The sequence below is a fragment of the Mirounga angustirostris genome, unplaced genomic scaffold (assembly GCF_029215605.1).
Source record: "Mirounga angustirostris isolate CCGP_5_RB_7025 unplaced genomic scaffold, mMirAng1.0.hap1 SCAF_2, whole genome shotgun sequence".
Taxonomy (NCBI): domain Eukaryota; kingdom Metazoa; phylum Chordata; class Mammalia; order Carnivora; family Phocidae; genus Mirounga; species Mirounga angustirostris.
In genome coordinates, this window is record NW_026991710.1 from 37447482 (window position 1) to 37458117 (window position 10636).

The 10636-nt window shown below is 35.4% G+C and overlaps 1 long non-coding RNA gene across 1 annotated transcript in view; it reads left to right on the forward strand.

The window, feature by feature from the left end:
• The window catches only part of LOC129045995 (uncharacterized), a 345862-nt gene extending 340955 nt beyond the window's left edge, over positions 1-4907 (forward strand). Inside the window, exon 4 of the long non-coding RNA XR_010409386.1 lies at positions 4843-4907. This is a non-coding gene — a long non-coding RNA (uncharacterized LOC129045995). The remainder of the gene's footprint in view (positions 1-4842) is intronic.
• The last annotated feature ends 5729 nt before the right edge of the window (positions 4908-10636 follow it).

The following is a 10636-nucleotide window of genomic DNA, read 5'->3' on the forward strand; positions in this document are numbered from 1 at the left end:
CTCTACTCTTTTACATTAGTTGTAGTTCTAGACTTTTTTTTTTTTTTTAATTGACCATGCATTCCTCAGCCTTTTAAAAAATTACATTGGAAATTTCATGTCATGCTTTGGGAAATGCAGAAAGTATTGACAGAATGAACAAAGCTTTATTTATGGTTTATTCATGCAGACTGAGTTAACAAGAGCACCCCCAAACAAGCTGCAGCCATGGAGATAGAACGGGGCAGAAACAATATTAACATGCTGCACACTTGAAGTTGCAAGCTTGAAATCACTTGGGCTCTCTCCTGGAGCAGCAGATTTTTCTCCATAGGAAGTTCTTATCTGTTGCAGAGGGAAGATTAGGTTATATAAGGGTAAACAAACATTGCAGGTTGCAGATATTCTGATGCTTCAATGCAATCAAATTTCAGACCTCAGTGTAAGAACTCTTAACTAGGAAAGTCTGGGCACCGGGGAATTTCAAAAAGAAGAAAAGAAATACTTGAATATCTCCCAAGCTTCATGCCCTATGCCATATTTTCTGCATTGAAAATGCAGGCTTTGGATAATTGTGCATAAATATAAATGGAAGTCCACTTGTCTGCACAGTATATTCCAGGAAAGATTTTTGAAATTAAGACATTTGAGAAAATTATGTATTAAAAAGTGAGAAGCATCAGAACTCTAAGGGGCTTTGAGATCATCCTATTATTTTATTTTATTGATGGAGAAAGAAAGGCCTAATTAAGTTGATGACTCTTGCCCAAGTTTACATATGGTGTCACATGTATTGAGGTTTGACGGGTCTCCTGACTCTCATTACAATGGTCTTTAATATTAAATATATAGCAGCAGAAAAAGAATTTATAGCCAACATCCATTTTTGCAACCTGAAACAAGTGGCATTTTTTTCGTCACAAAAATATATTAACTGAAAAGATACGGAGTTTTGCTTTGTTTCCACCAATCAAATGAGGAAACGGATGAAAAATCCATATGTTGAAATAGCTAAATAATGACCTAGGATTACTAACTATACCTTTGCAGAATAATTTATGAAACAAGAATTTAATGTACACAGAAGTTTAACTGAAAAATACCTGAGTGGGAAAAAAAAAAAAAGTAACATTAGCAGGTCAGTTATAAAAAAGATAAAGCCAAAACAAAGAAAACGAGACAACGGACAATTTTACCATTTCATTATTCATGGAAATAATCTCATGTGGGCACTGTGAACATGAAGATGTGGAGAGACAAACAATATCTTGAAAGCACCTTGTAGCATTTTTCTCCTGTGAATCTATAATAGCATGCATATATGAGGGAAAAATTCTTTGGATTTTGGCAGTGTTCTTACAGTAACTAGCTGCAGTGGGGATGTTTGTGGGTATGTCTTTACATAAACTAAACAGAATAAGACAAATTAGGTGAGTGGCTATTATCTCTGAATTAGGGTAAAATATGAATGATGGAAAGAGGGACCTTTTCAGATGGTACACCCAAAAGTCTTGGTTAATAGTGACCCATTGACTAAAATAACCAACTCTATAAGGCAAATTAACTTGTTTGAAGTTCATCAGGGTATTATTATAGAATATTAAACATATGGAAGAAAAAATGTTGCAAAGATTATTTGCCACAGTGTGAGCGATATTTCCATTGAACATTGAGGAAGAATATATAAGGCATAAAATGATTACCATTATAATGTACATATTAAAACCATATTAGTGTGTTGAACTGCTTCACTTTTTCTTTCCAGCAGACATCAAACTTGGGTGTCTAGATTTGGATAGTTTCACAGGAATAAAATTCCATATCTTTAAATTCTATAAATGTTGTATATAAAATCAATTTGAGAAAAGGCAATAAGCATGCTCTCAAAACTACTGTTTCACTTTCCAGAGTAAAGGCACAGCTTTCTCCCATTTTGTATCTTACTGTGGTGCATTACCTGGAATGTTAAAATCTAGGGGGACATCAAACGAGTAAATAATTCAATATATTGATTTCAGGTACCCTTTTTAAATCAATTTGGATATAGTCAATTTGGGCATAGAGCTGAATTCTCTGCTCAGGGGATCACAAAGCTGCAAAATGTTGGCTGAGGTGTACATATCTTTTGAATTAGTGTTTTCATTTTCTTTGGGTAAATCCCCAGTGGTGGAATTACTGGGTCATATGATATTTCTATTTTTAAATTTTTGAGGGACCACTATACTATTTCCCACAGTGGTTGCACCATTTTACATTCCAATCAAGAGTACATCAACAGTCCCTTTTCTCCACATCTTCACCAACACTTGTTACTTCTTTTTTCTTTTTCTTTTCTTTTTTTTTTTTTTAAATAAAGATTTTATTTATTTATGTGACAGAGAGAGACACAGCGAGAGAGGGAACACAAGCAGGGGGAGTGGGAGAGGGAGAAGCAGGCTTCCCGCGCTGAGCAGGAAGCCCAATGTGGGGCTCGATCCCAGGACCCTGGGATCATGACCTGAGCCGAAGGCAGACACCCAACGACTGAGCCACCCAGGCGCCCCCTTTTTTCTTTTTCTTTACTTCTCTATCTTTCTTGGGTACTAGCCATTCTGAATGATATGGGGTGATATATCATTGTGGTTTTTATTGATCAGTAATGTTGAGCATCTTTTCATGTGTCTGTTAACCATCTGTATGTCTTCTTTGGGAAAATGTCTATTTAGGCCCTCTGCCTGGTTTGTAATTGGATTTTTTTGGTGTTATATAAATTCTTCATACATTCTGGATATTAATCCCTTATTGGATATATAATTTTCAAACATCTTCTCATTCCCTAGTTTGCCTTTTCATTTTGTTGATAGTTTCCTTCACTGTGTGAAAGGTTTTTTTTTTTTTTTTTAATCTATTTTGATGTAGTCCCAACAGTTTTGTGTGTGTGTGTGTGTGCGCGTGTATTTGTTTCCCTTGCCCGAGGAGACATATCCATAATGTCCCAGAGGAGACACATCTGATGTCCCAGAGATCTCTGCCTATGTTCTCTTTTAGGAGTTTTCAGGTCTCACATTTAGGTCTTCAATCCATTTGGAGTTTATTTTTGTGTATGGTGTGAGAAAGTGGTCCAGTTTCATTCTTTTGCATGTAGCTGTTCAGTTTTCCCAACACCATGCATTGAAAAGACTATCTTTTCCTGATTGTGTATTCATGCTTCCTTTGTCATAGGTTAATTGATCCTGGTAGGTAAGGATTTATTTCTGGACTCTTTATCCTGTTCCATTGATCTCTGTGTCAATTTTTGTGCCATTACCATACTATTTTTATTACTATAGCTTTGTAGTATATCTTGAAAATGAAAACATTAATTTGAAAAGATATATGCACCCATATATCTATTGTAACATTCCTTACAATAGCCAAGGTATAGAAGCAACCCAGGTATCCACTGATAGATGAATGGATAAAGAAGATGTGGTATACAATGGAATATTACTCAACCATAAAAAAGAATGAGATCTTGCCATTTGCAACAGCATGGATGGACCTAGGGGGTTTTATGCTAAGTGAAATAAATCAGAAAGAGAAAGATACATACCATATGATCTCACTTACATGTGGGTTCTAAAACAAAACAAAACAAATGAATAAACAAACAAAAAGCCAAATAGACTCTTAAATACAGAGAACAAACTAGTGGTTGCTAGTTGAGGGGGTGGGGTACAGGGGGAGGTGAGGGGATGGGTGAAATAGGTGACAGGAAATAAGAAATACAAACTTCCAGTTATAAAATAAGTAACTCATGGAGATAAAAAGTATGGCATACAGAATATAGTCAGTAATATTGTAATAATGTTATATGGTGATAGATGGTGACTACACTTATTGTGGTGAGCATTGAGTAATATATAGAATTGTCAAATCAGTAAATTGTAAACCTGAAATTAATATAACATTGTATGTCAATTGTACTTCAACAACAGTAATAATAATAATAACAATAACAAAAGTGTTGGCCCCAGGGCTGCAAACTCATCTTAAGCACATCCGAAGTCCTCTTCCGAACTCCTTAGTTGTTGGAAACAAATTTTCTTGAAGCTCTTTGACTGAGATCTCTATTTCTTGGTAGCTATAGACTAAGATCACTCTGCTCAGAGAGGCCACCCTCTGGTCATTGACATGTGGCGCCTGTCTCTCAAAACATGGCAGCTTACTTCTTATATGCTGGAAGGAGAATCTCTTTGAATGGAGGGCTCAGTACCTTTTTAAGAGCTTTCCCAGACTAAACCATACTCACCTGGGATGATCTTCATTTATATTTGCTCAAAGTCAACTGATTTGGAATCTTAATTTCATCTGCAAAATGCCTTAGCCTTTGCTATCTTATATAATATAATAATGAGAGTGAAATCCATCATATCTACATCTCACCCATTCAAGAGGAGAGGATTAAACAGGATGTATGCTGCAGGGGTTGGGAATCTGGGGATTATTTTATAATTCTGCCTAGGATAGTGTACTTTCCAGAAATTAAGAAAGAAAAAAAAAAAAAAAAACTCAGTGGTTGGTAAAAAGCTATATTACCAGTCATGTATCTCTAGGTATTTCTCCTTTATCTAAATCCTCACTATCTGTATTGAGAAAAAAAATAGATTTGGGTGTTTTTTTTTTTTGGAGATAGGGTTAGTTCTCCCTTTCCTGGTTTCTCACAAGCATGAATTATAAATGGATCAGCTTGCCTGGAGGTTATTAGATGTATTGGACTGAACATGCCAGAAGAAGCATCAAAGAATAAATATTAATTATTAAAGATGTTTCAATCAAAATTCATAATGTCAAAAGACATTGTTAGTGAATTGGTTTATGACATACTTTCGAACTTCTTTCTAGTGATATTTCCTGAACTTTAGAGGCTGGAAAACTGAAAATCACAGTACTTAGATTCCTTTGCAAGGTAAGATTGCAGAGTGATTTAGAAATATTTGCATGCATTTGGAAAATAGAAAGTGAGGGTGATGCTGGAAATTTGCTCCTTCTGAGAGTCCTGCTGGTAAGCAAAATTGTGGAGCCTTATTTACTTTCCTATTTAATAATGCATTTATTTATTTCACCAGACACTCAGCAGAGGGATCAGTGTCCAGTCAGCAGCATCACAGGCATCAAGAGGACTGAATTGGACATTGTTTTGATCATGACCATTATAACATGGTTCTGAAACCAGTAGTGCTTTATCAGTCATGGAAGGCGCTTTCTAGTTACAGTGTATTGTATAGATTGAGAAGAAATAGCTCTAAGGTTAGTCTCTTAGTTCAGTAGGTGGCTTCCTTATCATAGAAGAGGTGGTTCCTTTGGTGGCTCATTCTCTGTTGTGGCTTTGGTTGTCTTTTCTGAAAGCACAATGATTCTATAAACCATCTCTTTTGGCTTTAACTAGCCAGAATGTATTCTTTGTTACTGGGCATTACCCATAATAGCACTTTCTTATCTTCCCTTATCCTCTCTGTTTCTGGGGAGAGAGAGTCACACTACCGTGTAGAACAATAATTTTAGTTGCTTTTTTATACTTCTGAGTCCCTTGGGATATGAGTGGAGCAATTCTCTTTACCGATGCTCTTTTCCTTTCCATGCAAGAGATTTGAAAATGACCCCCTTATAGTGTGGATCTAATTATATTTGTACCTAAGAGCATTTGTTCCCAAATCTACTTGGTGGAAAGGAAGAAGGCAGTTTGTTCTTAAAGTTCAATCCTATTAAAACATTAAAAAAAAAAAAAATCTCATTGATAGCCCAGAGAGCTTGCATTATTGCCAGTTATAGATTCACTAGGAGTTTTCAAATTTAATGACCTTTTTTATAGTTCACGTGTATAGGTTAAATTGTCCACTTTCCCATGGTTATTTTCTCTGCAGGCAAATTAATTTTCTTCTTTTTCTCTGCTACTTTAAAAGTTTGGCTCCATAAAACCCAAAAATTATTTTAAAAGGATGGATTATCATAATGTTTGAGAAATAAAGTTGAATCATGGCTTCTTTTCTATTTTGCCAGTGCTAACATTCTGTTGTGCATCCAAAGTCTATACCAAAGAAAATGAAGTGAATGCAGCAGAAGAAACATTTGGGTTTAATATAATGAGGACTTCTTTTTTTTTTTTAAGTTTTTATTGTTATGTTAATCACCATACATTACATCATTCGTTTCTGATGTAGTGTTCCATGATTCATTGTTTGTGCACAACACCCAGTGCTCCATGCAGAACGTGCCCTCTTTAATACCCATCACCAGGCTAACCCATCCTCCCACCCCCGTGTAATGAGGACTTCTTGACAGAAAGTCTGTTTGGCAGGGTGCCTACCTTAACATCATGTCATGTGCATAGTGTGAGTTAGTCCTCAGAGAATATCCAGTATTTGAATTTTGATGAAATTCTGGACAATTAGTCGAATTTTTTGCCTTTTACCTTAACATACATTTTATTCAACCGTACCTTATGTCTGCCAACAATGCCCTTTGTGCTCCCCCTTTCAGATCACTCACACTCTTGTAACCCTCTGTTAGAATATCCGTATCTGCCATTAAGCTCTAAGTTCTATGAAGCAAATAAAGTTTACCCATGTCACTCAGGGAGAAAGGGGCTGATCCAGGCTTCAGGTCTAGTCAGTCTGGGCCCACAGATGAGATTCTTAACAGCTACAAGGGGATAACTTCCCAGTTTTGACCATCTTTGATTATAAAACTTGAGAGATCAGTGGTAAAAATAGATGCCATATTAATAGATTAATGTGCTCTTAATCTACATTTTATGAGTTTATGGTAAATAATTATGGTTTATGACACATTTTATGAAGCTATTATAAATAAATATACCAATGAGAATCCATATGAGAATCCAGCAACAATAATAACCATTTATCAAATTCAGAGAATTCATTTGAGTTTTCAAGAGAAGGCAAGAACAAAAGAAGTTTTAAAAGATTCAGTTGGAGTACTTATTTGCCAGTAGCTTTATCTTTATAGTCTGTTTCCTCTCCCTATTTGATTCTGCTCCTCCCTTCTTATTCAGATTCTTCCACTAATGAAAATTGAGGTGGGAGGATTCTTGCTGGGGGCTATAATGACAGTATTGTAAAGTAGCAATTATAGACTCTGAAGTTTTTTGAAATGGCTTGTACTAGGGAAGAATTCTAAAGTATTCTCACTGACTAAAATATTCTCTCTTATAAAGCATTGGCCCAGAAGGACAAGTTTAGGCATATCACAGGTGCTTCTTATTACGCCTTAGCGTCTACCACTGTCTTTTAAATAGTGTGGCAGATCATTCAGCACTTTTAAAAAGTTAAGGAAAAAATCTCTGATTTGCTAGAGCATGAATGCGATAGAAGTTAAAAAGCCTGTTAACACGTATAAAATATTATTACTCTGAGATCATTTAACTTAATATCTGAAAGCTTAACATGGACGTAAAACTAATGTTTTTCTGCTTTTGATAGTAGAACCAAGTTCTGTCTCTACCCTTACCTCCACAAGAACTCAGAAAGTACCAGCAATCTATCAGCTACGTACTCGATAGCAAAAATGAAATGGAAGGTGTGGAATATGGCTCATGCAATGCCCATTTTAACCTCTAACCTTCTATGTGTTTCTTTCTGTATTGTAGAAGATAGACAGCTAGAATTATATATCCCAAGTTCCTTTGCAGCTAGTTTTCCAGATGTAATTTAGCTCTGAGAAACACATGCACTACAGGGAGACTTGAATTCCAAAATGAGGGAAATAGGGAAAGAAGAAGCGACAAGCATCCATTTTTCTGGCACATGACAGGTCTGCATTTATCACTTCACTAGCTTTCTACGGTTAGAGTGGCATTTACCCAATGATGGCAGAGGCAGTGTGGTGCTATGTTTACCAGTTTTCTGATATGGTAACTGTGGTTTTCCTGAACAGGGGCAGGATGCTTCTGAGGGGTGGTGGTTTCCTGGGAAGGTCCTCTAGCTCTTGCAGCCCATTTGTAAGCAATGGGATATATTGGGATACTGTACTCCATCAATTCTAAGTGAATTTCCCCCCATTTTGAACTGGCAGTATGTTTATATTTCTTAGTAGTACATGAAATAATGATGTGTCTTATGTGTGAAGTATTGTAAATTTCCTCCTTGGAAAGAAACCATAGAAGAATCTCTTTCCCGAAAGGAACCATGTGGCAAGTTTTCTGCAGCTCAGTCCTATCTGAAAGGAGTATTCTTTGCTTCACTCTTAGTCAGCAGTCTATGGTACAATGAAAATGAGTATCTGGCCTTTAAAATTCTACTCTAAAACATGGAGAAACACAAAATTTGCAGTTTTCTCTTCTAATCTCTGTGTTCTGACCACCAAAGACAAAAATGGACTATTGTTCAGAAAAACTACAGTGGCATACATATTGCTGCATAAGATGTGTAGGATGTCTTTAAAAAGGCAGGTTTGTCATAATTTACTAATAGGCATTAAACTTTATCAACCTACAATCCCTGAAGAATAAATAATTCTGATTATTAGACTTTCCCAAATTGATATTACTAAAAGCTATAATTTATTACATGCTAGAGATTTTGTCCATTGCCTTCTCTGAACTCCATATTGTATTTGAAACATCAAGACAATTTTAAGGAAGCAGGCATAATGTTGGAAAATAATTTGTCTTTTGCCTCAACTTTCATTGTTAATCGATTTTTCGACCTGTAAGTATTCAGATTCAGAAAATGAAATATTATGATACCCAGGACCCACTTGAAAAATTCTACTTGTGCTAACAATAAAGGCACAATTGTACTTATACTTGTGTTCTCTTAAATATTAAAAAACAACTTGACAAACAGCTTGTTAGTTGGTGTTTAACTCTATATTCCAGGGCTTCAAGAATTCCATTTTGATAGAAATGTTTCTAAAATATCTTTTCTGCCTTCCTCCTATTTTAAATTGTATTATATTTCCTATGATACATGCTTGTGCTATAATTATCAAGCATCATGACCAAGTGCAGATCTAGGTGGGAAGGGATTCATTACTGATGGGGCATCTGTAGTCATGTGGGCTCTGAAGATTTTCTTAGAAAAGAATTCCAGTTCTAGCATATTTGTTTTCATCTCTTTCTTTTTTTCCAAAGGTTGAGTTTAAAATTCGTTGCTTCATGACTTCCTAAGCTGAACTCAAAAGCTGTATTTCTGTAAAAAGAATTTGCGCATGAAAGGCTGAAGCGGAAAATGAACAATGAGTAGAAAATTACCTTATTATTAACTCTTCTCATCAGTCTCCTTTGACTCACTTGCACAAGTTTCAATACCATTATTTCTGTATCACTAACATCATGTATCAGAATGCCCTTGGATTCCTGTTTTGTTGCCTTATTCTTATAGATTGAATATTCTTCATTATTTCAAATATTTATGACAATGAATTTTTGGAAGACTCAGTGAAAATGTACATATTCTTTATCCTTATTGGATAATATCTGCTTACATAATACTAGATTATAATTTTTGTGAAGTTTTACTTTAAAGAACAACACAGATACAAGTAAATTTATAATTGCATCTTTATTCTAGAACAATATTGAAAGTTCTCTAATGGATCTTTCATGCGATAGCATTTCACATTTAGAGGCTGAATACCACAGTTCATAGGTCGAATATATTAAATAACATTGAAAATTCAGGTAGATAATAAAAAGTGTTTTTTCTAAGCTTATGCTTGCTTTCTTAAAAGTTTCTTGGTGTTCCATATGCAACAGGAAACTATTGGATTCTTACCATACGTCAGACCTTGTATTAGATCTGCAAAAAGAAACATCTAGTAACAAGGCCAAATGACATTGTTATCTCAGAAAAGCCTCTATTTTATTGAAAATGCACAGGAATGGGGTGCCTGGGTGACTCAGTTGTTTAAGCATCTGCTTTGGCTCAGGTCTTGATCCCAGCATCCTGGGATCGAACCCTGCATGGAGCCCCCGCATAGGGCTCCCCACTCAGCAGGAAGCCTGCTTCTTCCTCTCCCTCTGCCTGATGCTCCCCCTGCTTGTGCTCTCTCTCTCTCTGTCAAATAAATAAATAAAATCTTTAAAAAAAAAAAAAGGAAAAGAAAATGCACAGGAAGGATAAAACCAATTACAGTGTGTTTTCCTTTATCCATAACTAGTTTCTGTTCTGTCAGCAACAAGTAAGAATTCTTAACAAACACTGTTAGCTAATTAATACAGTTCCATTATGTAGTATTGAACCATAGTTTTTGATTAACTGGGAAACAGGGAAAACAGGTAGCTATTATATTTGATTTTATATCTGTAATTTCATAAAGAAGTACTGTTTCAAAATATTTAAGAATATATGTCATCAATAATAAATATTAAGTTTACTTTTATAAAGTGATAATTAATATCTGCAAACTACCCTAAGGTCTGATTGTTTTTCTTTAAACAATCACCTATTTAAGTTCAAATTTTTGAAACAGCGAAACTTACTCTACAACGAGCCTCTGTGTACAAAAACCTTGATGTGTTGTTCTAATTACATTCTTTGGATATATTCCAAGAACGATAAGAGATATCCAAAGAATATGAACATTTTAAAAGTGTTTCTAAGTAAGGGCGCCTGGATGGCTCAGTCGGTTAAGTGGCCAACTCTTGATTTTGGCTCAGGTCATGATCTCAGGGTCC